This window comes from Calonectris borealis, chromosome 9 (assembly GCF_964195595.1).
Source record: "Calonectris borealis chromosome 9, bCalBor7.hap1.2, whole genome shotgun sequence".
Classification (NCBI taxonomy): domain Eukaryota; kingdom Metazoa; phylum Chordata; class Aves; order Procellariiformes; family Procellariidae; genus Calonectris; species Calonectris borealis.
In genome coordinates, this window is record NC_134320.1 from 29,475,118 (window position 1) to 29,501,509 (window position 26,392).

Consider the following 26,392-nt stretch of genomic DNA (forward strand, 5'->3'; position numbering starts at 1 on the left):
CTGGCTCTCCATTTTTTCTCTCTTAGTTTTTAATACACAAATTTATTTCCTATTCTGCACATTTCACTTTCATTGCTCAAAAATGCTGTAAAGAAGAACAGTCCACTCTGGTCATGGGACCAGGATGCCCCAGCCGCAGCCTGGACGCGTGTGCCTGACCCCAGCGGTGTTCAGTCCCCTGCGATGTCACATCGAGGAGCAGCGCGGGGTTAATCAAGATCTGGTGATCAGGAGTCAGGTCGGGAGTTTTTCTTCCCATTGCCTTCAGGGGAGCAGGGACACCCCAGGTGCCTTCCCACAGACCCCCAGAAGCAACTCCCAGCTATGCAATTTGGTTTTATTCCCCACAATGCGGGAGGCATTTCATGCGGGTATTTGCCGGATTGTGGAAGAGACAACATGCCAAACTCAGACAAAAAAGAAACCATAGTCAATCCTGGAAAAATCACCCCAAAAATTCTGCATTCTGAAAATACAGTGTACGTATTTCTACAAGACTTGGATCGTCTAACAAACATGTTGGATTTTGATGTTACACCTAGATATTTAAGAATTTGACAAAGATGAGCAAGAAATGAGTCCATTTCTGTGAAGTCACTACCATGTTCTTCTCTACAACACCACTTTCCTGTGAAGTGCAGCACGTCCTGTTTTTCAGATCCCACACTAAATGTTAGAAATACAACAGCAACTCCTGCTCTCTGAAAATAATTTCCTTCCAGAAAATACCCTGACTGCATGTTTAATAATGAACAAGTATTCTTGGGATTCACTTCTGAGATTGCAAGCTCCTTTATCCACTGCGGTTACGACTTAGGTAATACGGGTACTAACAATTTTTACTTTTTCCTTGAGGGAATACTTAATGGAAATATCAGCAGAAGTCAATAACTAATTAACAAGAAGATAATTTGAGCTTAGTGCGCTGCAGAGCCTTCTGTGCAACTGCGCCGCCACCCAGCAGAGAAGCGTGACCCACCGGCAGCCCCGAGGCACGTGGCACGGTGCTGCAACAGCCCCGATACTCACCCACTCACCCACAGCCGTGGCACAGCCCACAGGCTCGGGCAAAATCCCCTGTGCCCTGCAAACGCTCCTTCAAAGGCCAGAGGTGAGCCTTCCACTCACCCACTGGAGCAGCAGAGATCACGGCAGCAACCTCTCTGCTGACACAGGGTGGGTTTACAAATTAATGGCACCCAAGTTGCTCTTGTCCAACCACGCAATCTACAGAGAAGGTCTCAGGGTGGCATCGGGTCCAGCTCCTGCACTCATGGCACGCCGCTGCTGGTTTCTACCTCCGCTCCAGTAAGGTGCGTGTGAACCCAATCTCATGCACACTCAGGCCAAAGCACGCACAGTTTGTGCAAGCATCTGCATCGAGGTCTGAAAAGCAGGTCCCTAAGTCGTTTGATTCTGAGTAGTTGCTATTAGGCCTTCAAAGCTGTTTTAAGAACTTGCAAACGTCTATGGCTTCAGTACCCGCATAAACTTTAAAACAATTCAAATTCAAAATAATTACTTTCCAATACCTCTCCTTAAAAACACTGTCTAATCTGTCACACAAAGGAAGAACACAAAACTCATCACCCTGGTAGACTTGGCTCCAGTCTAAAACTTTCTTGGAAAGCACAGCCTGGTGATGCAATAAATAAGGTCTAATTAGCAAACCGCTCTCGCAAGGTCATTACTCCTCTGGGCACAAGCCGTCAGGACCCCATGGCACCTGCGCGAGGGACTGCAGGATCCCAGAGCAGCCCCCGCGCACTGGGCATTGCCAAAGCCAAGACACCCTGTCCGCAGAAGCTCTGCGAGCAGGCAACGGGAGGTTTTCCCCACCGAGTCCTCGTGGGGTGCAGGAAGGCAGGGAGGACCCAGACCACTCCGCTGTGGCTTGGCCCCCACGGTGCCGTCACCCAGTGTGACACCCAACATGAACCCTCCTCTCCCAGAAAGAGCCCCGGGGAGCCCACCACATCCGCCACCTTCAGGACGCCCTGAATTTCAGGCTGAGGTTCCTCAAAGCAGGGCTTACCCTGCGTTGGGTTATTTCCACAGGGATGCTATTTGCAGTAACATAATGTATGACTGTTGTCCGTGTTCCCTCTAGCATCCAACAGGTTCTGGACTGCGACGGGGCGTGCACAGCCATGGGGGGACACCGTGACAACCAAACCACGTAATGGGAGAGCGGCAGAGAGCCGACATTGCATTTGCATTTGTATTTGCAATGTCACCGGCAATTACAGACTGATAGTGCTGGGATGCCTGCAGTTTTGGAGAGAGGGCATCCTTTGCAGAAGAGTTGATTTGGGAGGATCAGCAAACATCAGATTGGGCACAGCCAAGGCAGAAATACAGAAGAATTTTGCATGGACAGAGACTAAGTAAAGATCACTTTACTGCTGTCATTTCATAAACACTGGAGAGTGCATGCTGAGCACAGCAATTCTGTCATCGTTGTTTAAGATTATCCTTCTGCAGCAGTATAAAACCAGAAAAAACAAACAGACCCAGCAAGCCGGTGTGTGCCGTTGACTCTGCACATCCCCGATACGGCACTGACCCCTTACTTCAGACAGGGCAAGCTGCCTGACTCCACATGGAGCTTTTCTCTATGCTGCTGGAGTTAGGTTAACATTGATCGCCCTCCGCGTATCTAAAGTAAATACATCTGTATGGACAAGTTTCATAAATGCTGTTGGTCTGGGAAAGTCTTAAAACTAAGCTGTGCCAGCCTGCTGGGTCTGTTTATTTATGCTATTTTTATACCACTGCGGTAGCACAACCCGACTTACCGAGCACTTGCTACACCACTCTGCGCGTGTTTATACAAGAACTACTGCTCACAAAAGCAAACGGGAAAGCTTCTTGTTTTTCATCAATCCACCAACCCTGTACCATTAAAATATCACCATAGAAGTCCAGGGGCAGAGGAGAACCGAGAGCACCAACGTGCTACTCACTGCGTTTGGAGATCTTACTGGAATAAACGGTCCCTGGAATAAAGACCTTGCTCTCCCCCGAGGTCCCAGCGCCGGCCCCGTAGCGCTGCCCCGCTGGGACCGCTGCCGCCTCCCCTCGCCCCCCTTAGCTAACAAAATTGGAAAAACAAAGGGACTGTTACCTATAAACACAGCACAAGTACGGGATTGATGCAACAACCTTTCAATTCAGACTTCTAGCATACATTGCTGCTCAGGATGTCCTGGAGCCAAATTAATTCTCCAATTAAAAACTGTTGCTTAGCAACAGGGTTTGAGATGCAGGAGAGAAACGCGGGGTGCCCGTGATGGCTGGCCAGGGGTAGGCAGGACAGGCGCGAGGAGCCGCCTCTGCCCCAGGGTGCACAGCCCGCAGCCGGTGCCGGACCCCCACCTCGATGGAGGTGTCCGTGGGGCACCTTGTGTGCAATGGGTAAAAACAACCCTCCAGTGCCACAGGGAAACACAAATTGCGGCCCAAACTCTGCTCTTGCTAATTCCAAAACAAAACTGAAGCGGAAGAAACACCAGCTCTGTGGAGTTGTTCCAGGTTTTGAGCAAACATTGTTTCCTCAGGTGGTTTTGTGAAATTTCGGTTAAATGTATTATCCTGCATGCAGCATTGCTGTCATTGTTGCTACCATGAAATCAATGAGACAACCTCCATGCCACAGGATGCAAAAAACCTCTGCTTTTAAACATAAAAGCGTCTACCAGAAACAGGCTTTAATCTCTGCTGATGGCCTTTGGCAGCTACGGCAGCATTTAACCACCTGCAACATTATGATGGACTCAACAAAGCATTTCTGTGCCATTAGAGTTAGCAAGTCCTGCTTTTCAAAATCAGACGTATAACCCTCTAATATTTAACAGCTACCTCCTAAAAACAAAAGAAAAAGCTTCTTGTGGCCAGCAGACACATCTCATCTGCACTGCATGAACGTTTACCACCACATCACTATTTAACAATTATTCACGACTGACGTAATTAATCCAATCACTTTTGGGTATTCCGAAGGCGCCACGATACTGAATGGCAACAGCCGCAGCTGAGGATGCTCTGCTGACATTTCCTCTTGGCCGCGGGGCTCTGCCTGTCGGCGCTGCTGGTCCCCCGTGCTGCGGGTACCCGACCTACTCGCATCTGGGTGAGCCCGATCTAGCAAACCAGCAGCCACGCTGAACGGCACAGCTGTAACAGATTAAGTATTTTTGATCCAAAACAAACATGCAAACACCTCCCTCTTTTAGGGAGTATAAATTCCTTCCGACAGCAGAGAGCTTGGCACGTTAAAACCCAAGCAGGAAGATGGCTGTTACGTAAAATCCGAATATTGCCTGTAAATGGTAAAACTATTTATACCAATGCCCATGTGTTTTACAGGAAAACATTTAACTACATGTAAGCTATGGTTTGCTTTTTAAAAATAAACTGTTTGCCCCTGCTTTGTTGTAGTAGCTGGCCCGCCAAGTATACATTCGGATAGATTTTTTTAATATTAAACAAAAAGAGTTACTGGACCTATTTTACCGACTTGAAGCATACAAACTGCAGTCCCAGTGAGTCAACAGCTCACAACTCCGAAGCCAGGCAGCAATCCAGAGGCAGGACCGCGATCGCTGAGGCACTACACAACATTGATGTACAGCCCACTTGGAGACCCAGCCCGGCAGCACCGGAGGAGGAGTCGCTGCACCTCCGCTCCTCCGCTGCCCCGCAGCACGGCCAACCACCCCCCCGTTGCTGTGGGACCGTGGGTGCCTCTCCCCAGAGCCGGTCTGACACCGTAGCCAGCTGCTGGTTCACCACCAAAGCCACCGGCTGGGAGCGACGCTTGCTAACGAATGCCCAGGCAAATTGCCCGCAGAGGCAGGCCCTGCAGCACGCCCCCACCGCAGCCAAGCCCCGGCTCACAGCCCGACAGCCTGCCAAGGAGATGGCACAGGCTTGGATCTCCCAAATAATTTTCATGTGCAACCAGAACGCCTGCTGGTGGCAAATGCACGTCTTCAGAGGAAGGAGGTGAGAAGGAGGTGAGGGCACCGGCCCCGTGAAGACCCCTCAGTCCTCTCCAGCCTGGGCTGTGGCACGGGGATGCCAATGGCAGCACAGGAGCTGGTGCTTGCACCCTCTGCAGACATGCAGAGGTGAAAGCTGAAAATGAATACAGTTGTTTTTCCAGGGGGAAACGGCTGTGCTTGTTTTCTTTTGTCCAAAACCACATACTCCAAATGCGTGGGGAGCTCATTGTTTGCTCCTTAAGAGGCATCAAGAGGGTATGGGCATCCTTCACCCTGATGCATCCCTGAGGTTCCTCCGGAGGCTTAGCCAGACAAACCCACTGCTCGCTGAACGGTAACGAGTGTGCTTCGTCATTAGCCGCTCACATGAACCATGGGAGCACACAACCGCCCGACGCAGCCCTTCGGTAGGGACCAGATGACTGCAGGAGGTGCCGATCACACCTGTCAGCAGCACGCCGTCCCAGTGAGCACACAGGCTTTTAAACGAGAATACGTACTTATCCGTCCCGGGATGGAAACACTTGATTTTATACTTTGCACAAACCATCCCGAGGATCTGTCCTTAAAAACAAGTGCTCTCTATTTTTCAAATTAGGCTGTTCCAAAACTTGTTAAAATCCAGGCAGTCGGCCCCGTCACCAGTGCCCCTCTGCTCTGAGCAGGCCCCGGCAGGGCTGGCCCTCGGCACACACCACTCTTGACTTCAAACCGGTGACTTTCCCGACAGCAGAGGGACGGGGGGACTTGGGCTCCAGCCCAAAGTTCGATGCAGCATCTCAAAACAGAATCTGCTTGCAGCCTCGCTGGTTCGCACCTCCTGCACGGCGGTGATTTCACCCCAAGAGGATAAGCAGGGACGTTGTTGCTGTTGCTGTTTCTGGAGCCATTCGAGCAGTGCGTTCCTTTGCCGGTTCCCCCGCAGCACCGGCACACCAGAGGAAAACCGACCAGCTCCAGAGCACCAGCAGAAGGGCAGATGCTGAGACGGGATAATCAATGCTTTGTGCCCGAGTGAAAAAGATTAAATGCATCTGCACATTTCTGTTTCTGTATGCGGTTTCAATGCATAAAATGAAAATACACTACAGCATGGCAAAACCCAGCAGGCTCTTGTTTTTATGTACGATAACCACATTTCTGGCACCATCGTGGTCAGGCTACCCCGCGAGCAAGTGTGCCGATGCAGCTGCCTACAACAAACACATAGAGAACTGGGCGAGACAAACATCCCCCCCTCAAAACACACATTTCCCCGTCGAGTACAGCAAGTGGCCTGGCGACGTGCGGAGCGTCAGAGGACTGCAGCCGCAGAGGCCGGCAGTGATGGATGCGGCAGTTTATGTCTCTCCCTCGTTAGCAGCTCAAGCTGCCCTTCAGACCTCATCTGTTTCCCCAATTATCAGCACCACACTTTGATCCACCCAAGCACACTTCTCTGGTCTCGAAAATTGTCCCTAAATGTCCCATTGAGCAACAGCCCAATTCCAGCTCCCCGCCAGTCCCACCTCCTGCTTCCAGCGGCCACTGAGGCGAGTGGGCTGCCACTGGCCCCAGCTTTACAATACTAGCCTCGAAATAATTAAAGACATTTGTAAGCAAGGTAGAATCCAACCTATAAACCAAGCACAGAGCTGCAGTGGTTGAGGTAAACCCCTCCCGCAGCCATGGGGTGTGAGCACTCAGGTCCGACGGCAGCCCGGGGATGGCACAGCGCCCAGCTGGTACGGCCACACAGAGACCGCCAGCCACGACGCTGGCAGCAGAGTCCCTGCTCGCAGAGGGAAAGCAGCAGAAAACGTGATAAGGGGTTGATTAAACAGCAGCAGATGAGAATAAATATTGACAGTAACTGCTGAATTTCTATTAAACAAAGGATTTCACATAAACACGCACCGGCCAGTCACAGCTGAATATCCCCGTTATAAAACACCGAAGCTGAGGAGCACGGCACGGAGTGCACGGCCACAGCACCAAGTGACACCAGGAGAGGGGCCGCATCCACGCCGCACGCGCGCTGAGACAAGCTTGTGGTGCGCAGCCACCCAGCATACCCGGCCCGGTATGGCCCCGGGGCGCTGGGGCACTGCTGCTGCCAGCTGGGCAGAGACGGTGTCCGACCACCCCATCTCATTCCAGCAACTCATCAGCCAAAATAATTGATGTTAGTAAATTATGAATTTTATATTGTTTAAGTTAATCACAAATGGAAAAAAGAAACAACTACAGGGAACCACTGGAAAATGCCACTCACATGCCCGCTCCCCTTCCTAATTAACTGCAACATTTTTCATTAATAGTCCTACAAACCTCAATTTGCTCTGGCACCTGCTTCATGTACACTTCACCATTTAATAACAATAAACAACAGGTTAATGATTTCCTCAGCACTTGGATAAATTAACCTCTGCAAAATACTGATGCGTTATAGACCACACGTTTCACTCTCATGTCGCTGCCCCACACGAGCACTCCAGGAGGGGTCACGGGCGCCTTTACAAAAGGAGAAATCTGATCCATTTGAATTTGCTAAGACGCTTTGTCTCACTTTTTTGGCATGATGTGATCTTGGTTATAATAATTAAATTGATTCGGCTACAAGTTTTATACTTTTTAATTATCTTTGTGCATCTTTTCATGTCCAGCGTAGCCATAAAACACACTGAAGTGACCACTTAATGACGTCTTTGTGTGTGTACCTTGTAGATAAGAGTCTCAAACCCTCTAATTTATCACTTTGGCTTACACTGCTAATGGCACTTGTACGGGAAGAAACGCAGAAGAGACGTCGAATTGCCATGAAATTCAACAGGCTTAAAAAAAAACAGAAGAAAAAAGAAAACAGAGTAAGCAGACTCCCAGCATGAACCCAGGAGGAAAGAAAACAGCACAGCAGCAAATCCCGCCCCGCTGTTTCTGGAGTCTGCCGGAGCTGCCCCGGGCTTTGCTGGGAGGGCTCAGCGCTCCTGCCAGCCCACGCACGGGGACCGAGGCAGGGGCCGTGCTCCGGGACTCGCCCGAGCCTCTCCCCCGGCCAGGCCAGCGTTGTGGGATGGGATGCACCTTCTGCTCCGGCCCGGCCCAGCCCTTGCCCTGGCATCACCGGCAATTCAAACTGCACAGCCCCGAGCAGGAGCAGACAGGGAGGAACAAGGGGAAACGCAGAATGATCCCCAGCTCCAGGAACAGCGGCATGGGGACGGGGACAGGGATGTGGATGGGGACATTCACACCTGCACCACGTTGCTTTGCACCCTCCTCCTCCTGCGCGGCACCTGCAACAGCGTCACCGAAACGCCTGTCCAGCTCAAGTCAGGCTGTAACCCGCTGGAGACTTTACCAAACCACCTCGAATCTTTGCTTCGTAATAGCCATTGGCAAATGCATCAATAGCTTACAGAAATATAAATATGTTTCTAATCCTTTAATACAATTTGGGATTGATATTCGTATTACTGCAAATATTTGTATATCCACAGGTGTCTGTACATACACATTATATGTATCAATTTATCAGTATTTATATTTACACCACTGCCACTCCCAAGTCACGCAAACTCCGTGGACTAAGATGAGTTTGGATTTCTTCCCCAGCAACCCTCCACCTGCCCCCCAACCAGTGCCGAACTGCAGGACGAGAGGGAATTGCATTTTTGCATTTTTCCAGGCCAATACAGGAAAACCAAACGCCCCCCCAAGAGTCGGTTATCTTCCAGGGACTGCACGTGGGTAACGGCAGTATTGGAAACCACAAAAAATTTCCAGCAAGGACTTCAGAAACTGCTCTCTCTAAACTCCTAAAGCCATAAAATCCTGTTAGAGCAATCTCTAGTAATCCGTATGATCTTTACTCAGGCATATAATAACTAACATTTTAAGAGTAAAATGAATGACTTTATGTCAAGATCAAGTAAAACACACGCAAGATTAAATCTATTTATCGTTACAGCTTCATGCAGTGCCAACAGCAAGCGGCTGTGAGCAAAGCAGCGCTGTACAAAGCCTCGCCAGCTGCAGGTATTGAGGATTACTTTTATCAACATTTCTGTTCACAGTCTATAATCTCCCTGTAAATGACTCGGTCTGAAAAACAGTCCCTTTGCCGTCCAGCCTCCGCGCTTAGGATCTCAGCAGTTCCAAGTAAATGACTGAAATGAGCAGTAAAAGATCCATTGGGTTCCACTGCAACTGTTTAATGGATGTACTGCAGCATAATTAATATTTAATAATATTTTCAGGCTTCCAATTTGTTTTGGTGTGGTATGACAGAAAACAGGCAAGTTGTCAAATGCTGCATCCAAACTGGGGGAACAAACAAAAAGGACACAGCCCTTGTTCAGCAGAGCTGCTGAAACAGGTCAATGCTATCTACAGCAAATTTAAAAAGGGAATACCACAAGAGGGATGACACCATCTGCGTTATCACATACTTTTAATGTAATTGATGTATTTTAAAATTGTTTAGAAACCCGCCCTGGCTGTCTGCAGGGGTGCTTCCACCATCCCAGCCCTGGCTCCGTCACTGCCGCCCAGGGTGTTCTCACACTCTTTATGGTTCTGTTGACTCAAGCATAGTTTTCTTATTAGATACCAAGCATAACTTTTAAGGTAGATGTATGTAAAATACAAAAAAACCTCTAGATGTAACTATTTTCATTTGTTTTTGCAGCGCACTGGCATTTTAAGTCTCTTCTACCTGGTGAAAAGGGGAGGTGGTTGGCATGGTGATCTAAATTGGATAATTGGTGTCCTCACCCAAGTGTAAATACGCAGCAGAATTCTCCACTATAGGTGCTATATTTAAAACTGAATTGCTATAGTTTAAAAATAAAATCTTGCTTTTGTGATTTTAAGAGAGAAATTGCCATCACCTGTTGCTGACATCTGCAAACAGAGAGTAAGTTGAGGCCAAATACAGCGAGCTCGCAGCTGTGCCTCTGCAGCAGGAGCGATGCCAGTCTGATGCTCGATTTATAAAGCTCTTCCCTAAATTGCACAGGCACGACACAGAGCACTATTATGGCATCTTCATAATAAATGTAACCTGGAACATACAGAACAGACAAAGCAAACAAGCGGCACACGAGGGGGCAAGGCACCATCGCTGCGCCGATCCTTCTGCACAAAGCCCTGGGACCGAGCCCGGCGAGGGGCAGCCGCTGCAGGAGGAACCCCCAGCCCCAGCACCCCTGAAGGCTGCGTTTAGCTCCCAGTGACACCTGTGGCCGCAGCGCATCCCCAGCCCGGCATCCCCACCCTGGCATTCCCCCGCCCGGCATCCCCCCACCCTGGCACCCCCTCGCCCGGCATCTCCAGCCTGGCACCCCCCCGCCCGCCCCGCTCAGACAGGGCCCCGGCCCTGCCGACACACCGACGGGACCAGCGTCCCCCCAGCCTGCAGCTGGATGCGGCCAGAAGCTGACGGGCCCCTTTCAGGGCGTGCATAGGGGCTTGGGGTAAGCTCCAGAACAAGGACCAGGAGGGGGGCGGGGGGAAGTCTCTCCTCTTCATACTAAATCATTTCCTTTAGAAAGGGGAAGCGCGCTTCCCCCTCCTTGAAGCTCTGACGAGGCCTTATGGTGATCACGCACCATTGCATTGCATTACGGTGTCTGAGACGTGAGCGCCGTTAGCAGATTACAGCTGCAAACCGCCATGCTTCTTTCTAAAGGGGAGTGATTTGATAACCAATTCACAATAAACCCACTGCGAAACCAAAAATATCCTTTAAAAAAGATGTAAAATATTTTCAGAAAACTTCACGTTAATTATACATGCGATTAATTTCCTTCTTTAAGCTCTGCATCTCATTTCCAGCATGTTGCTCCAACAGCTTTCCACGACGCTGTAGCTGCGCTCACAGCTGTGCCTGCCTGCACTTCCACTGCTTCTGCAAAGTGCCTGGGTTTTTTAATAGTAATTCAAAGGCAGTCCTTTACATAATGGGGGAAGCAGCAGAAGCCGGTGAATCCTCAGCAATACAGCGCTATCTGGAGCTGCCCGTATTACACCTCACCACCACTGCTGAAATGTATCCCTGTTTTTCAAGGCACAAAAACGGCAGAGCACTGCAGACCTGTGGGACTAATTTAAAAACAAAGATAAAACCAAGAGCTGGTAACAGGCTGCCACAACACTCAAACAAGACACAATGTGGAGGCGCACTCGGAAAGGAAAGCCTGAGGTCAGGTGTTCAGGTACAGCCATGGAGACTCTGCGAAGGGGAGCCAGACCCAGACAGTCAGACAGTGACAAAGAGGACATTCCCCACCCCTACTCTCCTGTATTAAAGAAATGTCACCAGTTTTGTTTGGATGTCCAAAATCCCCATTGCTGAATCTCTTCTGTAGCATCCTACAACCATCAGACTTATTCTGAAGGCTCATTCTGTATTTACTCCATTAAGAGAAATGATCCCTACAAACTTTCATGCAATGTTACCCCTTGCAATGCACATTACTTTTGCTAGTATACTTTTGCAGTGGTACTGCTTAATTTCTCCTGAAACCTGCTCATGCTGGATCCCTTGTAGGGTTAAGTTTTAAGCAAATGGCATATTGTATTATGCAGGTGGTGAAACTTGAGAGGTGTCTAATCTGCCTCCATCCTAATTAATAACTTGGCTGTTGAGGGATGAAGCCCCAGGTGAAACGAGGACGCAGACTGCAATGCTCTGCCGTGCCGGGCGAGACGTCAGTGGCCGAGCAGCCTGCCAACGCCGTGCCGCCTCTTCTCGCATTTACAGTTAAGGTCATTGCTGAATAACAAAAAAATTAACGTCATATCAATAAATTGTTGTCCGCTTTCCAACAGTACACCAACAGCCCTCCTTTAGCAATCTGAAGGTCAATTGCTGTCATTATTTTTTGTCTGGATTTTTATTGAAGAGAGGTTGATTTAAAAGCATTGGTGAAAACTGCAGCCCCACACCACCGACTGGAAATCACTGCTGGAATTGTAACTTGAAAACGCCATTGACATGTTTGGGGTTTTTTATTGACATGGTTTACATAAGAATTATACATTTCTCTATTTTCTTGCTATCCGTTCTGTAGTATTTTTCCTTGTTTTTAGCAAATACAGCATCTTGACATGTTGTTTTAAATACAATTAGAATAACTTTGTCAGGCAAATATTTTATTGATTGAAAAATAATGAATATGGCTTGACTGAAACTATTCCTAAATTTGCCTAGAAATTACCTAAGAACATTAGTGGGGAAAGTAATTGTTAAAATACTGTTTTATGCAAGTGAAGTTAGTATTCTGATTATTACTCTGATTGAAATATGGAAAATTATTAAACTTAATTTCAAAATAGGATTTGACTTTACAACTGAGCACAAGTGAAACAAAGCTTTCCGAGTTTGTATTTTCTGCGGCCACAGCATCCGAACAGACAACCCCACTGTTTGCTTTCTGACGGTGAGACCTCCCAGCGGACAGTGCTGCTGCTCTCCCACCCACCCACCCCACCGCACAGGCCCCGTACGGTTGCTCCGCCGTGGGTCCCGTGCCTGCGCTGGGCATCTCGGCGCACCGGCGGTCGCTGTCAGCTGCGCTCCACGCACCCTGCCCCGTTCGGGGGGCCGTGCCGTACCGCGCTTCTGCGCTTTTGATTTCTTCTCCTGGCAAAGTCTCTCTCAACCAGATTCCTTCGCCAAGCAAATCCAAACATAAGATGCGCCTGTTCAGATCCAATTCTGCAGAACTACCCTACCGCAGCCCGGGCTGCCTCCCCACTGCATACCCTCTGCATCACGCTTGCAAAGTCAGAGGTCAATGGATCCCCCAAAGGGTTAATTAGAGGCTGGAAGTACCAGAACTGTGATTCCTACCCAAAACACAGGCAGCTGACAGAGGACCTGCTCTAACACCTCTTCTGTGACAGGAGAGACCAACTGACTTGTGATTTATCAAAGGAGCACTGGGCAAGGTCAGCTCCCCTCCGGGGACGCTACCAGCCCCAAATGTTAACTGAACTACTGGAAGCTGCAGGCTTTCGGTGCCCTGCAGGAGATACTCAATATTTGGCAAGACTTAATCTCCATCACTCCTGCTGGTCTCCCTCCTTTGGAAGGGACTACACTGGGTATGGGCTAATTTCAGCTGATTTTGCTATCTCAAAGCTGTGCTGAAAAATTATGTTATGTTTCAGTCAAATACGGAAAATTTGTACTCCAAATTTTAAACATCTAAATGGTTATTTCCACCACTAAAAGGCAGATGAGGTCTCAGCCGGAAGGACCAGCGGTTCTCCTGTGAGCAGGCAGACTCACGCAGAGAACGAAGGAGATGCCGGAGGACGCACCAACGGCGAAGCGCTAAATGATGCCTTCTCCCTGCTGATACGATTGGTTCAGGGGGAGAGGACGGATTTCTGGAGAAGGGGAAAAGAGAGAATGTGAAATTTGCCAGGACTTGAGGTACTCCTTACAAATATGAAAATTATTTTCAGATAAATAAAACATTTCCCTGAAACCAAGGTCAACCACTCAAATGGGAACTGTTCTGTGAATCAATACCAAAGCCTGGGGAAATGATTTCAAATGCATCCACTGAGCTCTGCCCCGAGATGCCACTTTTGTTTGGAATGTGAAAAGCAGAAAGTGAATTGTCACCAAGCGGACACCAAGCATGAGGCTGTAACAAAGCTTCACACAAGTAACGAAGAGAGGGTTAGTGGCACTATGGGAAGCAACTGCTATTTTTACCTGGAAAAATGGATAGCTACTTTCTCAGCACTAACAACTTTTTTCCGAAAGTTTACAAAGGATAACAATTTTGAATTACCAGCGTGAGAAATGATCTTGAATCTCTTTCAATAATGCCACATTGAAATCTCCACCGGGCAACACGCTCTGCTTCTCTGTGCAGTTCTGTAAGAGCTGGCTGGCATTTTTAGTCAAACCAGACAAAATAAAACCAGCACATTTCACTTGCTCGGAAAACCCACTAACTGCAGGGCATGGCCATGCATTGAAAGTTGCTGAAAGGACGCACGGAGAAGTGACCTGATTTTCAGGAATGCAAACAGCTCTCTGGTCCCTAATCCCCACATGTGCAAGACATTTTACAATACAGTAAACTTCCTTAGATGAAAACATATTGCTTCTATAACATCCAAACCTTTCTACTTAATTACTGCACATACCTGGTACTGCCAAAATAAACCAAGGGCGGTCGCATGGAGGGGAAGGGGGAGAGATGTCAGGGGACTGCGACAGAGACTCTCTCGGGCATTACAGCAAATAACAGCATTTTTACAGCTGCGGGGACCTGTGTGGGTGCCACTCGGGCAGAGGTGTGCGACAGCAGAGGACAGCCTGCCTTTGACACTGAAAACTTAAAACTTCTGGCCCTTTTCATACAGTTTGCTTATAGAGTAATCAAATTAAGGCCATTCAGTCCGCTCATTTTAAAAAAAAAAAAAAAAAGAGAGATGGAAATAACACACACAGCCACACAAGAAAGGCCTATGCAGGAGGCATGGTTCACATTTTCTCCTAATTGCACCGGATTTCACAACCAGTTTAGTCTAATGTCACTACACCACAAAACATTAAGCCCCGAGATGTAATTTCCACGGGGGCTTCAGCTCTAAGGTACGTGAGGATGCCAGGGCTGAGGGACCATCAACGTCCACCACAGCAGGCAAAAACTGGACATTGCGACCCTCAGAGTAACGGTGTGAGGTCCCACGTACAAACCCGAGCCGACCCGCTGCACCACTCAGGGGGTGGCTCACGCTGTAACAGCGTGGGTTTGCTTTTGCTTCACGGTTGCCACCACCATGGTACCAAACCCCAGCGGTGCCAGCCCGGCTCGCTGCTCCCTGGGGCCGGGCGGTGCTGAGACACTGCCGTGCCACACCGCTCGGGGCATCCTCTGCCGCAGGAGGAAGGACGCGCCTTCCGTCTGTGCCCGGCTGCCAAAGGTCCAGCTCAGCCCAGCGCCAGGCACGAGACAGAGTCCAGCAAGTCAGCACAGGACAATGAAATGGCTCAACAGAGACTGACCTTATGGGGTTGTTTAAAAAGAGACACAAAAGAGAAAAGAAAAACTTCACAATACATAGACAGGGAAGGAAAAAGGCTTAAAGCTCCCAGTAACGAGAGACGTCAGGCCAGAGGACGTCCCTCTTCTAGCCAGCATCATTGCTGCGACTGAAAGGACAAAACCACAAACATACTTGAGTGAAGCAGAAAATACTCTCTCTGTCCAACAAGAACTTTAGAAACTAATAAAAGCTGAAGAATTTCTGTTCTAAAAAAAAAACAAAAAATAATCAGGAAATCTTTAACAATTGTTAAGAAAAAATTCCACCTGCTTTCCACAACAGGGAACTCAGCGAAGCCAATGGCTTCAGCTTTTGACAAGACAGTGATTTCCAACAAAACACATCTTTAAAAAACAACCACCAACCCCTCTGCAGTCAACTTGGTCCTCCCAAGACCAATGGCAGAAACGAGCGTTGTCCCCGAAGGACACCGGGCATCGCCACCAGGACCATGTGATGCCCCGAGGCGCAGCCACTCGTGTGACCCCGGTTCTGGAACCCCCGTGTGCCCTGCAGCCCAGTGGGCACGTACTGCCAGAGCCCACAGAAACGTACCTGCGGTGGCAGGTACACATACCGTGACAAAACAGGTATTTAATTTAACTGTATCCCTGGGGTGGGCCCAAGAAGAATCCAGAGCGAGCAGTTGGTCTGCATATCCAACCAAGCCAAGAAGTGTCAGCATCTAATTATTATTTATTGCACTGATGGAGCTGGAGCTGTCAGAAGCTGCTGTAAGCAGAAGCACACTAAACAAAGCGGTAATTAATGTGCAATCATGCACCAGCACAGGACAAAGCCAGCTGTCCAAGGGTCAGCGTGAAATACAGCTCCTCACCACATCTCACCATGCTGCCTGTGCTGCAATTAGGCAACTACAAAGTTTCCTGTAGCTTGACGTTACTACACTTAACAAGTTATCAATGGCAATGAAATTTTGCAAGACTTAATCAGTAGTTCAACAGCAATTAATGAACCCAGCAGCATGCACCTATGAGCAAGGGCAACGCACAGACCTCAAGCCTAAAAGCATCGACAGATCAGCAACAGCTCCTGAAACCTGGTGTGCCACCCAGCCACGGGGCATGCCATGCCCCACACCTTTCCTCTTGATTTCTGTCGGCTGGCAATTAAATACCCCCGTCCCTTTGAAATTTTTCTTTTAAAGCTTAATTCTGTCTTTTTTGAAGTGAAGATCAAAGAACAATCATTAAAAGATAAAGATTAGGCTGACAGAAAATTAGATTTGCATTTTTCCTTAAATGTGCAAGACAGAACAAACACTGCTCTTTTTTTCCTCTCTACTGCGTCATAATTATAACATAAGTAAAATTGTTAGCTTTGGACCTAGCTGAACTTTATATTCCACCAAACAGTGAAATCTTTCTCCTAGAGTTAGACTGATTACTAGAAATCATATATAAGAGTAAGTTTTATGTAAAGGAATAGTAAACACACTTCAAAAGGAAACAGGGGAAGGGCTGGCTATATGGCACACAACTCCCGTGGAAACTTCTCTGATTAAAAAAAAGAAATAAATTACCCATCTGCCACAGGGTAAAGCAGGGGATAGTTTCTGTTCCTCTTCACAACTCCTTCTCACTCTCCTTGCTGTCTGCTGGGTGTGGAAGGAAAGGAGGTGGAGTGAAGGATTTGGTGGAAAAAGAGAGATCACACATGAAATTTGTCAGACAGCAGGTCCTGAAACGTAGGGAGATGTGGTTAAGTCGAGTTTTTAACAGACCTGGAGGCCAGTTCTACGAAACGTGCCAGGAATAGCTGGTGACAAAAAAAGATGCCCTCAGGACAGGTAAGCAAAGCTCTGGAGAACCATCAAAATCAGTGCCATTACAAAAAAAAGGGCAGGGAATAAAAGAGAAAATAGAAACAATTGATTTTGATAAGTAAGACAAAAGAGCATGAGGAAAAAGCACTGCAGACAGCACATCACCATAAAGTGAGTGGAAGCAAGTGCAAAGGAGAGGAGAGGGGTGGAAGAGGAGGACTGCAGAGGAGGAGAACAAAAGGCTTTGCAAGACGAAGAGGGGAAAGCCCAGAGGCTCAGGCTCTGCCCACACCACGACGGCAGCACCTGAGAGGGCTGCGGTGGGAAGGTCACGTCTCTGGTCCTCAGGCACTGAACGTGGACTGCAGGCAGAGCGCGGGCAGAGGCCTCTGTAACAGCTCACTGCGTACCTGGTACTGTGGGTCCTATGGCCACAGCCCGGCCGAATTCCCCGTGCTGCCCCGTCTTCCTTTAAACCTTCCCCAGGCCAGCGCTCATTAAATCCTCTCCGCTCGTTAACATCCACTTGTTACCCCTGTTCCTTACCTTCAGCAGAGAGCAGAAGGCTTCCTCTCGCTCTGGTAAAGATCCAGAAGACACCCATAATTCATGTCCCAGTGTCTGCAATACCAGGAGCTGCAGGGAACGCTGAGTCAGCGCCTGCGGGCCGCTGCGGGGGCGGCAGCGGGCGCCAAGCCAGGGCAGCTTCGGAGGCAGCCCCCTGCCAAAGGCCAGCCAAAGCACTCGCACCACCAGGCACACGCGGGCAGCTATTTACATGGTTGCAAATAAACAACGAGGACTTGCGCAGATACCTTTTATAGTCAAAGAGAGGTGTTTCCTTCCACGCACATCTAACGGCTGCTCAGGCAGCCCTTCGGCCAAACCAGCCCGGCACCCACCAGCGCTCTTCCCTGGCCACGGAGAGAGCCTGTCCGGTGCAAACGACACATCTGAGTAAGTAAAACAGGGATAACATTAAATCTAAAATACAGGCTCTGATACAAGCACTTACGGCACACTTAAAGCCTTGCCTGCTCTTGTAGAAGAAAACCTCTAGAAGTGGATAGGGAGAAAGCCTACAGAAATGAGGAGTGCTTTGTTATACGGTCATTGCTCATCAACATAAAACCTATGGAGCCTAGCTGGGAATGGGTACGGTTCTATATAATTTAGTTATTGACAGAATTCAGCACATGCAAGTTGAAACAATTAAAATTAACACTTTCACAGTGGTACAGTACCATCAAAAAGAAAAAAAAAAAAGGAGATGCTCTCCCCCGCGCAGCCAGGCCTGCTGCAGTCTGTAGGTGACAAGACTTTTAATTCTACATGAGGATTCTGTGTTATTTTTCATGCCCAATTTCTGCTGGACGCGATTCATTTTCTATCAGCTTTATCTCTATTAACTTTTACAAAACGTTTCTCTGAAGGAAAGCAAAGTCTTAAACTTGTCTGAAGAGAACATATCGCCGCAGCGTCCTGCAGCACAGCCGGAGGAGCGGGCAGGGGAGGTCGCAGTCAACGCCATTAACTTTGCAAAACAGGCTCTTTTCCTTCTATTTAACTGCGCCAGCAGCATTTCAAGTATTACTAGTTAGAGAATTTAGGTATAAATTTCAGATTTTTTTATAAATCGGCTGATTTTCAGAAAGGCTGAGTGCTTTGTATCTGTCGTAGTTTGTTGAAGCGCTGGTGTAATTAATGGTACCCTGGGCACAAACACCACCAGAACTGGCAGCGGCTCTGGCAGGACGAGCCTGTCTTGCTGCAGGACCTCCGGACCTGGCACTCGGATGCCCGCTCCTCTGAGACGCAGCGGCATCGCCCCTCCCAGGGCACCGACACCCCCCTGTGCCCCACTGGCCCCTGTCCCGCCTTCTGAAAAACAGGGGAAACGCCTCAAGTTGTTTCTAAATGCTTGGGATGTCTGAGTAAGCCCTCGGTGGCAGAGCAAGGCGAGGCCCTGACTCAGTCACACATGGCCACCCCTAATACACAAAAATAACTTGTTTATTCCTCCTGATGTGTTATTTTTACACCGGCAGCTCCGGGTATCCGTGGCGGTTTGCTGCCGCTGGTCCCAGCGAAGGCACGCAGCGGAGGTCGGGCGCACGAGCCCCGCAGGGCCCTGGATCGGGGACGTCCCTGTCCGGCCCAGTCGTCCCACCTCGGCGCAGAGGGCTGCCCTGCAGGGCTGGGAGAGCTCCTCATAACCAGGGGCATCTACGAGAAACACCTTCAGCCACTGCCACCCTGCCAGCTGTGCCGGGCACCCGGGGAGAGCCATCCTCCACCTCTACCCGGCACCGGGCAGTGCCTCCCCGCTGCCCTCGGAGCTGCAGAGGGAAAGCCTTCGCCAGAACTGCTGCTGCAGGAGAAACGTTTGATTTCCAATCGTCTGGAGGAAAGCCCTTCTAAAACAAAATGTGCCCACCGCTTCCAACGAGGCAGGAACAATTCCTTCATACACACCAGCAGCATTTATCAGCTCAGGATAGCTGAGGACAACTTAACGATGCCCACCCTGGCTGCACCGATACCGTTGCTCAAAAGAAGAACCAAAGTGCAATTTTCCCTTTTGCAGACTGAATGTTGCAAAAACGTTGCGTTTCTGAAGTAACCAGTCAAAACCCTTCTGGGGTTGACTTCTCTTTGTAAGAGATACGAGTCCAACTGAGCGAATGCAAACATCCATAAAGGCTGCTAATAACAAAGCGTGGCTCGTGAAAGGTACGTGGGAACACAATGGAGCCGGAGCAGGACAGCAGCAGAGGAAGCTGCTGGCAAGTAAATATTGCTCAACACGACAGCAGTATTGGGGAAAAACTGACAGAGTGGAATAACAGGAAGCTTAGTCACTTCTGGACAAAAAAAGCAAAGCGTATGAGAGAGGGGTGGGAGGGGAGCTGAGCGGCAGGCCGGAGCGGCTGGGCTGGGAGGGCCCGGAGCGGAGCTCAGCTCGCAGGACAGGCAGGCAGGGGCGGGGGACGCGCTCTGCCGCGGACGCCGGACCGGCCGCAGGAGGAGGGCTGTCCTGCCCGGGTGCCCCCGCGGGGTGCTGGGCTGGGGCGACGGGCAGCCCCCCTACAGCAAACCCTTCATGAATACAGCACGATCTGCTGCCCGGGCTCCTCTCATCCCCAGGCGACTCCAGCTAATGACTTGTGCTAATGACTGAAGTTAAACTGTGACCTAGTTAAACCACATCCCCAGCTTCTCCTCCGCCTTCCTAGGCAGGGAGAGCACCACAGCTGCTCAGCTTGGGGGCAGATAAGAAAACACTAGGGGAGGCCAAGGAGGACTGAAATACAGCAGTTAGAATTTAAGGATATATTTAATTTTGAACAATTACCATTATCATTCAAACCTACCGCAGAACAGCTTCAGGAGGTGAGTCAAGTAGGACTGACGCAGCACAGGACACCCGCCACCTTTCACAGGCAGCGACTGCTTGCTCCCGTTAGGAACCACCACAGAAACGGCGTTGGAGACGACCAGCGGCTGCGTGGGAGCGTGCGAGCCACCGCCGAGGAAAGGACCCGGGCGGGCAGACCACGGACCATCACACCAAAGTGTAACGCCGGAGAACGCTTTGCTGGTGTATAGAATTAGCACATCTCTGGCAGCTCTCAAGCAATACGGTATTCAGACCATAAGGGTACTTTGCAGAAGCCTCAGAAGTGGGGAGAAAAGTTGAAAAGAAGATTAGATTTCTCTGATGGCGACCTTCCACATTGAAAAGTACTCATTACCCTGAAAATACGGTCTGCGCTGCTCACTGATGAAGGGATAACGGCACTGGATGTTAGTAAAGGGATTATGTTAGAAAAACACAAATCCAAAATTTTACTACATCATTGGGAGGAACATGCATAGCAAGAGAGAAAGACAAATTTACAATAATCAGAGGCTAGATGAAGAAAGCAAGCAAACCATGCCAAAATAAAGACAAGCTTGATTAATAAAGTTTTTTACTGCTTAGGCAAATGAGGGAAGAAAAGGATGTAATGAACAAACGGTTCAGCAGCAGAGAAATAAAAAAACTTAACCAAGTTTATGGTTTAAAAATTACTACAATGAAGACCTATCTATAAGTAATTCAAATTTCAGAGGCAAAAAAGAGAACCAGTTGATATATTTGATATCGGGAGGAAAAGGGAGAGTTAAAAGTCTTTAACAAAGAACAAGTTTAAGCAAGCAAGGGTAGCAAAGGGAAAGTGTCCTGGGCAAATAAAGGCTGATAGATCAGGTTTGTTTTACCTAGCAAGTGTGTGCTAAGTCACAATAAAAGCTTCCTAACCAAATAAACAACCTTCCAGTCCCTGCAGGCTAACCACAGCTGTGGCAAAATCAAGCCACTGGGTGTACGGCTGGAGGCCTGGGCCAGTGAATCTGAGCAGTGGAGCAACACGCGAGACCTCACATCAAGCACTGCTTCACCATACATTTTGGGACGCACTTGTCATGTTTATTTAAAAAAAACCAAAACCAAACACTACCCTGAAGTGGTATAACAGCCACATGGAAAACCAAAAAGAGCGAGAGGAGGACACCAACCTTAGCTGGTGGGAAGGGAACTTGCATTGCCTCGTTAGAAAGGCGCACGTCACGGACACACCAGACGTGCGGCGTGGCGGGGAGGGGCTGCGAGGGAGAGCACAACGGAGCAGGCGTGTGGAGGACACCCAAGCAGCCAGCGCGCGGCTCGAGCATCCCAGGCCAGCACGGGACAAGCCCAGCACCACAGCAGGAGCGCTGCCGGACGCCGCGGTGTGGCCCTGCGGACGTGCAGGCGGAGGGCAAAGGGCCGGCCAGCGGGCGCCTGGGTGAGGTTGGGCGAGCAGAGACGGCATTGCCTTTGCAAACCTCACCCGGTGGATACTGTGCACAGTCCGCGCTCACGACACAACGGGCACGGAGCGGCCCTCCGCAGACCAAAGGACCAGGGAGTGCTGCAGACGCCGGCCCCTTTGGGTCTCCGCTGCTGGTACCGTCCCAGCTGGACAGCAGGGCAGGAAAGCTCTGGAAGCGGCTCCCTGGCCATGGGCAGCGCAGGACAGCAGCAGAGCCACGGACGAGACGGCGGGGCTCAGCAGGGATGGAGCGGGACGGCTAAGCCAGGCACTGGGTCACCAGCCCAGCCTGTTTCTGCCCGGCTCCAGAGGGGGTCACCCGATGCCACAAGTAAAGTTTTGTTTAATTTCTAATTTGTGGTAGCCAGCTGCAGCTTGGCTTCACCACGCCATAATGAAACAACACCCGAGGCACAGGCTCAGTCCAGTGTCCAGCCACCACGCCCTCAGGTCAGCGTCTGGCTCCACCACCGACACGTCATGACATGATCCAATAATCATTAACACTGGAACACAGAACCGCTAACGAAAATTGAAAGTTTCAAACCACACCGATGAAGAAGCTCTTGCTCACAGCTCTGTACTGCATCGCCTGAAGCGGAGGGGAATGGCAGGACGCTGCTGACCCGGCAGCAAAGCTGGACTCAACAGGCCCTGTATCAGTCACAGACTTTTTTCTTTTTCATACAGCTTGGGAATAATTTCCTGCACTAAGACTTTCAGGCCTCATAACACCGATATTGTAGATCAATATTTTACAAAGACAAAGCTGCATGATGGATGTATGCACTAATGAAACCATATCTAACAAGCAGTGCTGCTGTAATCACACACCCTGTATCCCTTTTAGCTTTCACACCGGAGGTTTGGCCTTGCTCACTTTCTACATAACACAAAATGACAATAAAAAGACAGAACAAAAGATCCACTGTAAGTCACAGCGTGCAAATAAAGATAGTATCTACGTTGTCCGTACCAGTGCAGTGCAAATATAATAAAGGCTACGAGAAAACATCACTTGCTCTCAGGAGCTCTCTATCTTCTCTCTGTCAAAGGCTTTACTTTTAAAAATGCAACTCCTTGTTAGAGCAAATCCATCCATACATTGCACAGATCCACGCTGTTAGAACAAGCCCGATAGTTCTCACACTTGAGGAGCCGGGACTCCGTACTGCCTCAGACAAAGCCGGTAACACACGGACCGCTCACCGCAGCACCGTCGCGGAGCGGGCTGGGAGCTCGGCGCAGCCGGGGACGATGCCTGCCCGTCCCCCTTGCCTGCAGACGCATCCCCGCATCCCCCGCTGTTCCCGAGGGGAGGCTGCTCGCTGGCCTTGGCACCGGCCGGCAGCCCTGGTACGATTTTGAGATACATGCGTTGTTCTCGTTGGAAAGGACCCAGGTAAAAGCCCTGGGTGTGCTCAGAAACATGGCTAAAGGATGAATATTTGGTATCAAAGCCTTGAAAAGCTGAACTCTGTCGAAGTCATGTATTCGGGGGAAAAAAGGCAACGATAGCTCAGAAAAGCTTATGCAATATGTGACAATGACATTAGAGGAACAGAAAGTACATATAAACAGCAGAAACTGGTTTTCAGCATCTGTAAGGTCTTACAGAGCATCTGGGCTCTGACGGAATAAAGAAGGTCAATGGACATGAATTAGTGGGAAACACAAATGGCAGGATTTATTTTTCTAAAGTTAAATAGTCACGAAATATGCCAAAATACTGCTTTGTGGTCAGAATTCCCTTTAACTGTTTATTTTAACACGGGCACTGACAATTGAAATGTCCTGTCACAAAACCAAACTGTGTAGACAGAAGCAGCAGCTTTCCTCTGGATGGAAGTTCAGTTCCCAGGTCCGTTCAGCACCCGGGCTGCAGCAGCGGGCTGCCCCAGGGCCAGGGGCTCCCACCCCCCAGGAGGACGGTTCAAAAACCCGAATGCAATGGTGAAACAGGGGGGCAGTATTTGTTTTACAGAAGCAATCTTTCTGTAGGAAGTGGCATTTGTACTAATGGCAGTTTAAGTTTGTTACAAGACATTTCAACGGTTCCACTACCTTTCCCATATACACCGAGAAAAAGAAAATACAACCTCTGCAGATATTATCTGTAGTGCCTATGAGCTCAAAAACATGTCTATGACCTGAAGACTTGAACGCTCTCGCTTGAAGTGTTCAGCCACATAACTGGTGGGAAATTAAAAATTTTCCATGTGTGGGAGCCAACTGAACTGATGAAACAAAAAGTAACATTCAGAAGGAAGAGCAGCGTACCATGATCTCATTTGAGAAGCACTTTTTCCCTAAGTTCAGCATGTGTGAGGCAGAATCAAAGTCACAGAGATGAGAGCATCGGCCTCGGGGCTGGGCTGGAGAGCTGCGTTACAGGTGTTTGCTCTTCAAGAACCTAAATTCTCCTTTAATATATTTCACACAGATCCATGAGGGAGGAAATAACTCATTTCTGAGTGTTAAAAGGAAATAAAACCACCGTTGAATTCCCATCTTTTCCCCCACCTTTTCTTTTTTTTTAAAAAAAAGTGAGACCAGATTGGCTCCAAAAGTAGTAAAACAAGAAAGAAGTGAAATAGCAAATGATAACTTTCTACACTATAACCTCCCTACAATAAAACACGCTCAAGCTGAAAGCTTTGCCCACCTCTGCCGCCAAGCCCTGCAAGCCCCAGCAAGGTGTGCCACGGGATGCGGAGATGCGCTGCTGCCAACAGCTGGTGCTGCCCCAGCGCTCGCATCCCGCTCCACTGCGGCACCTCCCAGGGCGATGGCGAAGGACGAGACACGGCTTCACCGGCACACACCTCTCTCCTCTTCCTCCACACGGTTGAAGCCACTTAACGTCAGGCTTCTCAGCAGTGCTGGCAAAATTAATTTTCCCACTCCAAGAATGAGGGTTGGAGCCTGTCCACTGCTGTCACAGAAACAGGAGGAGGATAGAGAAAAGGAGGGAGAAGGAGAGATGGAACCAGAAGCCAAGACAAAAAGAAAGGAGGAAGAAGGCTGGAGGGAGAACGGGTGTTGCTGCCCGCCGCTGTTCCAGGCGGTGCCACACCATGCACCATCCTCCTCCTCCTCTTCTTCCTCGGGCATCACAGCAATGACAGCAAGATCAGAGAGCAAGGAGGACCCTAACTGCTGATGCCTTCACGTGCTCCTGGACTCGACCCTATCAACAGGATCTGAACTTGTATTAGGCAGGCCCTTAAAAAGAGTTCCCCATCCTCCACCTAGTGCTCAGCATCGAGTGCTTCTGCCCAGGAATACAGGTCCCAGCTTCCAGCAGGTAAATCACCTCCCAACCATCAGAGCACGCGAAGCAACAGCAATACCACCGCCGCTGGAAATCCCTGCCTTTCTCGGCTCCCGAGGGCTAAGACATTTTTAAACAAAGTTAAGGAGCAGAAGCTGAACCGAGTGATTTGTCAGGTGATCAAAACAGAACTTAAGTAGTCACTTAATAACATTTAACTACTTGTCATTTAAATAGAACAGAGAGAAAAGAATGAAGCAACTATGGATGCTGCTGGACAAGTGACCTTTTGCTGTACTCCCGACAACAATAAAATCCAGCAACGCTTTCCAAATTTTAAAAATTAAACATGGGTGTATTTTTAGCAGCTGCTATTTTCAATTTGTTTAAGCACAAAGCAGAGTTTCTTAATTCACAAAAGGCCTTTCCAACTGCTGAAGGCTCCTTTTTACATACACAATCAAAGTCAATACACAAAACAGCAGCCTGAGAAAAAACTTGGAGGAGCCACCTGACACCAGTTGCTGCAATTGCTGGAATAATCCATAGAAAGGACAAGAATTCGAGAGACATGGACAAAATTGCTGGTGTCTAAGGATGCCGCCCCAGTGATCCATGGCCACTTTATCTCCTTGCTACAGGCAGGGTCACAGGGTGTATCATGATGATAACAACCCTCTGTCGTCCCAAACTACCGACCTCCCACCCCAAGGGAAATCCCCGTTTACGTCCCCAGCGGGAGTGCCAGCCTGTACCCACCCCCCCAACAGCACACCGAGCAGCGACACGTCACGCAGCATTTTGGAGGCCACGGCTGTGCACTCCTGCTAAATCTTAGCAGGAACACCCTGCGGCGTCACTCTGCCAGCTCACACCGTGAGCTTCTGGGCGTCAGAAAGGTGTCACTGTCGCACCTTCCGAAAGACTGACGGCACTGCCCTCCAGTCTCAAGCAATGTGTATGTAACATTGGAAAATGTTACTTTTCAAAAAGTATTAAAAACAAACCATCAATGTACTGCAAAAATACATGCAGTAGTAATACCTGTCTGTATGTACAAACCAAGGAAACCCACCACAACCAATCGTAACTTTATCGGAACACATACATACACAGAGACAGAAAAATGTCAGACAGGAAAGGAACGTTTCAGCTCCAGAGCCCTTCTGAAATCAGCGGTAGGTAAAGTGTAAAATCAAAAAAGTAATTTTGACAGTGTAATTTACATCATAAAGTGTAATTTTTAAAAACTGTCATGTGAAATAGAATAGATTCATGCCAAGCTCAGTTATTTTTCAAATCAGTGCAGTTAATAAGGGAGAAGAGCATAAACAGAAATCAAAATCAAATTACTTTCAGGGTCCTTTTCCGCGCCCTTTGAATAACAGTAGGTACATGAGAGAGACTGCAA

At 49.1% G+C, this 26,392-nt stretch overlaps 1 protein-coding gene and 1 long non-coding RNA gene across 29 annotated transcripts in view; both read right to left on the bottom strand.

The window, feature by feature from the left end:
• The window catches only part of MBNL1 (muscleblind like splicing regulator 1), a 112,253-nt gene that overhangs the window by 38,099 nt on the left and 47,762 nt on the right, over nucleotides 1-26,392 (bottom strand). The window contains exons 1-2 of one of the 28 annotated variants that reach the window (XM_075157537.1): nucleotides 17,398-17,414; nucleotides 16,609-16,680 (exon numbers count right to left, since the gene is read on the bottom strand). The exons of 26 other annotated variants lie outside the window; for them this stretch is intronic. The gene's annotated coding sequence lies outside the window, so the exon portion shown is untranslated. Of the gene's footprint in view, nucleotides 1-16,608; nucleotides 16,684-17,397; nucleotides 17,415-26,392 lie in introns of those variants that run through there. One more of the 28 variants, XM_075157536.1, reaches the window with a different exon arrangement.
• Nucleotides 8,596-10,226, bottom strand: LOC142085517 (uncharacterized). The gene is made up of 2 exons (XR_012674736.1): nucleotides 9,437-10,226; nucleotides 8,596-9,308 (listed from the first exon to the last, which is right to left on the bottom strand). It is a non-coding gene; the product is annotated as an uncharacterized LOC142085517 (long non-coding RNA).